Source organism: Physeter macrocephalus, chromosome 5 (assembly GCF_002837175.3).
Source record: "Physeter macrocephalus isolate SW-GA chromosome 5, ASM283717v5, whole genome shotgun sequence".
Taxonomy (NCBI): Eukaryota; Metazoa; Chordata; class Mammalia; order Artiodactyla; family Physeteridae; genus Physeter; species Physeter macrocephalus.
Window position 1 is genome coordinate 18,979,178 of NC_041218.1, and position 5,276 is coordinate 18,984,453.

Here is a 5,276-nt window from a genome sequence, read left to right on the forward strand (position 1 = left end):
TATAATGATATATATAATATATATAATATATAAATATAATAATATATATATTATATATATATAATGATATATCATTATTATTATAACAAAATGTGGGCAACAGAAGCAAACCCACTGTCCCCCCCTGTTTGTAGATGGTGCCCCAGGGGGTGGAGCTGTGTCCCGTGTGGGTCTCTTTCCTCTGCAGGACCAGCTGTTCTCCACTGCCTGGACTCTGTCCAGCCTCATGCACAGGAAGGGCAACTCCTGATTCATTTACCTGTGAACAGCACAGTGTGAACTTTTGTTTCCAACCTCAGGGATTGTGCTTCCTGGCAAGACGAGTGAGCCCTGAAGAAAATGCTGCCCATGTGTTTGTAAGAAGTTTTTTTTTTTTCTTACTGATAGATGGAATCATAGGGTGTTAGAGGTCGTCTAATCCAGCGTGTCCTAATCCAGTGTTTTCAAACATATTTTTGGCAGTGGACTCCTTTCTTTAAAATAAATCCTCTGTGAATCCTCGTGTACACTAGATGATGGCAGTGCTGCTGTGGTTTAAGTCGGGGAGGAGGCTGGGAACCAAATCAGTTATTACATACACAGCCCCCAGCCGTGAGGGCCCTGCAACACAATTTCAAAGCCTTGGGATCCAATCCTTTGTTTTTCTTTTGTTTGTGTGTGTGTTTTAACAATTATAACACTTATTTCACACAGTTACTGGAGTCCAGGAATTCCGGAGCAGCTTTCCTGGGTGGTTCTGGATGGGGGAGTCTCTCAGTAAATATGATGGTTGGGACTCATCATGCTAAGGCTCGGCTAAGGCTGGAGGATCTGATTCCAAGATGATGCACTCAGTCACTGGCAAGTCAGTACTGGGTATTGGCAGGAGGCCTCAGCTCCTCCCCACGAGTACCTTCCATAAAGCTGCTGGAATGTTCATGACATGGTGGCTGACACTCTCCCTGAGTGAGTGATCTAAGAGTGCACAAAGTGGAAGCCCCAGTGTCTTCATTATCTAACCTCAGAAGTCAGACACCGTCATTTCCACCAAAGATCAACCCCATTCACTGGGAAACCATGGACTCCTGTCCGAGAACCAACGCCCAATGGCTGCTCAGGGGACAGGGACTTTTAAAGGGGAGTTGCAGGGTTGTAGGCGGAGGGAGGGGAGTAGAACAGCACAGTCAGTTCTGACAGTTATCTTGAAAGCAGTAATACGGTGGTCTGATGAGTGTCACCTTGGTTGTTTTAAGTACAGTTAGTCTTTAATTCCAGGGTTTGTTCCCATTTCTTTGAGGCCAGTTCTCGGAACTGCGGCAGCTTATGTCATGGCTTCAGTTTGGTCATCATATAGTTAATCTCCTCCAGCTGGCAGGGGCTTCAGTATCTGCAAAAGAGTTCACAGGAGATGGCTCAGAATATTATCTATAGCCCTTAAGGAGGAACTAAAGGTCCTTGACTATGCTTAATGATTAAACTATTATTATTTGGTCTCCTTTGACTGTTTTCCTTTGTTTCTGCATTTTCTCACTTCTCTGATTACACTTATTCTTTGGCTAAAGTTTTTTCACGGACAAAAGTCAGGCTGAGGACATGGGGGGCAAGGACCACAGGGTCCTGCTCCGTTTCAGTTCCACCTTCTCTTTCTGTGATCTGTCCGCTCAATCACACTGAAACTAATTTTTATGACTATTTCTGTTCCTATCTTAACTCTACACACAGAAAATCTAGCGTGCTGAACTGCAGTTATTGAGCAAAAGAAGTCAGATTCTTTAAACAGAATTATCTTTTAAAAATCAATGTTCTCTCCTACCATCTTTAATTTTCTATGCTGGGTAGATAACATAGCCATTCACCAGTGATAAGCAAACTATGCAAGAGTTGCAGGCCAGGAAGTGAGAGGTGGTCAGACAAGAAACAGCAGATTTTGGAAGAAAATTCTAGGGGTATATGTATTAAAGCTGGGACCCTGGAAGGGAGAGTTAGCCTGAGGCCCCAGGCTAACAGAAGCCAGACATGTTTTTGTGGAACTGGAGCACAGGGTCACCAGGGACCAGAGAAGGGGGCACTGACACAGGGGACAGGTCCCCCTGGGTCATCATGGCGGGGAGGGCACGGAGGCCCAGCACGGGAGAAGGGGGAGGGAGAGCAGAGAGGCTATAAACTCACTCCTGCTGCACGGTTTCACGTGGGTCTGCAGCAGAGGCTCCAGGCCTGGACCTGGGCGCTAAGGAGAATTATGTGGCCTTCCCTCCCAGTCACCATTAGTCAGCAGTTTGGGACAAGACTGTTGGCTCTGGTAGGTCTCTCAGAGGTCATGTGGTCACAGCCTTCATTGTACAGAAGGGACCAAGTGACTCAGTCAACACGAGCCAGCCAATTAGTAGGACAGCCAGGATTAGAACGTATATCTTTGGTTGTTTACCCAGTGTTCTTCTTCTATAGCTCACCTACACTGGTGCCTGTCCTCTTAGTCTGGACACATCATTTTGGAAACCCCAAACCCTCAATCGGTGGCATAATCTGGACTAGAGACCAGACTGGCTTGTCAGCCTGTGGGAAGCCAAGGGGTTCAAACTGTGTTTGAAGGAAGCCTGGATTTGTGCACCAGGGCTGAGGTCGGGAAGGGGTGCCTAGGTCTCCTCTCTCCCTCCCGCCTCAACTGGAGCAAATTCCTTTTCATCTGCTTTGTTTGTTGGAATTATAAGATTTCATTTGCCGAAAAGTGTTCTGATCCTTAGGAAAAAGGATCAGAAAGATTAAAATCATTCCATGGAGAACCAGATTGTATCTATTGGGGCTCTCTCTGCTCATTTCCCAAATTTTAGTACCTTTCAATAAAAATTCTTGGAGACCTAGTCACATGTTCAGCTCTGTGGCATGTGCTAAGGGGCACCGAGGGGGAGATCACGCCATCCTCAAGGCACAGATCTACAAACGATTCCTGGGCTGGTCACTTGGAGAAGGGAAGGATTTTTTTTTAATTTTTATTTTTATTGAACTACAGTTGATTTACAAGGTTTCAGGTGTACAGCAAAGTGATTCAGTTATATATATTCTTTTTCAGATTCTTTTCCATTAGAGGTTATTACAAGAGATTGAATCTAGTTCCCTGCACTATACAGTAGGTCCTTTTTGTTTGTCTATTTTATATAGAGTAGTGTGTATCCGTTAATCCCAAATTCCTAATTTATTCCCCCTTCCTTTTCCCTTTGGTAACCCTAAGTTTGTTTCCTATGTCTGGGGAAGCATTTTCGAATGATACTTCTGCTTGCCTATTTCACGTACTACGTTCCTACCATCATCCTGTTTAATTGCATCTCATTTCTTTGATGTCCTGGAGAAAGGTTGCAAAGGGATAAGGAGACAAGATCTTGGCATCTACAACTTGCTGACTTTCTGTCACTATAATAGGGATGATTGCTTTCCATGTGTGCACAGGAGCTCTATTTCAAAAGATTTCCAGATGATTTTCTGTACAGGGTAACGTAAGGCAATAACTTCATCGCGGTAGGATAAGGAAGGACAGAACAGGATGTCCAAGGCTGATGTTCCTAAATTGGGCACCCCTTGTGTAAGCCCTGTTGGCTCCTGGGAATACTTGGAGGACAGGTCAAGGTTTAGATAACAAGAAGAGTTTAAGGAGGGAGTATGTGAGAGTAAACTGACAAGCTCCCACTGTACCCAGAATTCTTCCCCGGACCCAGTACCCACACCCCCCCAATTATATGATTAAAATGCTGCTTGGATATTATGGGCCACACGTAAACCACCGGTCTCAGCCCAATCCCTGGCCTGCAGCCTCACCAGAACATTCCTGACAGTGCTTCTTTGGTTTGGGTGGGCTTGACCCAAGAACAGAGACTGGACACACTTCTAGGCACTGTGGGTCAAACGGAGCTGGGGTGGGGGGTAGAAGGAAAACCTAGTTCATCTAGTTCATTGCCTGTGAGCAGAGGGGCTGCTATATCCACGCTCACCCCTGCATTTTCTTTTCCTCCTAAGCTTATACTGCCGTGTGATATTTGCTGCCCCCTGCCGGCTACACGTGAGTGAAGACGTTTTAGTGACTGCGGGAGCCCTTGTTTACTATTGGCAGTTAGACTTCATAGTAACCATCACCACAGTACTCTGGCCAAAACTATCCGTGGGGAACTTATAAAAGCATATAAGGCACTGTACAAAGCTTTTTACATACATGGTCTGATTTAATCTTCAAAGTGATTTTGTGAGGTAGGTATTAATATTCCCACTAAACAGAGGAGAAACTGAGTCACAGAACAGTTAAATGGCTTGTGCAAAATCCATGCCGGTAAATGGCAGGGCTTGGATCCAAATCCAGTTGTGTCGGACTTCAAAGTCCACAAACTGAACCCCTCTGCAAATTCACGTTCCCAGCAGGCTAGATCCTGGATGGGCTCACCTCTCCCATATTCGGTCAACACAGACAAGCCACAGACCCATGTGCCTTCTTACTCCATCCATCCACATCCTGGCAACCTCCCACACAGTTTTCTCCTCCATCACCAAGCCCACGACCATTCCAGTCTCTTCTTTCCTTCCTGGTCTTTGTACAATTTGCTTCCCTCCTGCTGACCACAAACATCCACCAAAATCCAGGGAACTCTGGATAGAATTCAAGAGGTCTCGGAACTTGGACGGGGAAAAAAATTATGCTCTACTGTGAATATAGAAAACAAACAGAAATGTTACCTGTGATTTTGTTGCTGAAAGAAATCACAGGCATTTCTGTATCATGTCACCATTGTCACAGATATCTCAAAATATCATTTAAGCACATCACTTCTTTGAAACTACAATAGTTACTAAATCTGTCATTAGACCTGTTCTTTAATTATTAATTAAAAAGCATGTGTATTACTATATCACAGATTTTGTTTTTTCAATATTTTGATTAGCATTCTTTCAAAATTATGGAATTTCTTTATTATACTGTGCATTTAATGTTATGTACTAAAAAATTCTACTTAGATGGGTGTCCAAAGTCTTCTGCAGCCTGCCCAGGGGTCCTGGCATGATAAATGGTTAGGATCGCTGCCCTTGATTCTATGCTAGGTTTTGGGCCTCCTGAGCCAGATCACGTGAGCAGTTGGAGTTCTCCAAATAGGATGACCATGTGGTTTATCTTCCGAACCAGGACCCTTCTGAGTTGAAAGGGGACAGACACTATTAATAATTATACTGGGACAAGTGTAAACTGAGACATTTGGTCACCCCACCCGAATAGCATGCATTCTGGAAACTGAGGAATTAGATAAGAAAATGCCAGGTGATTA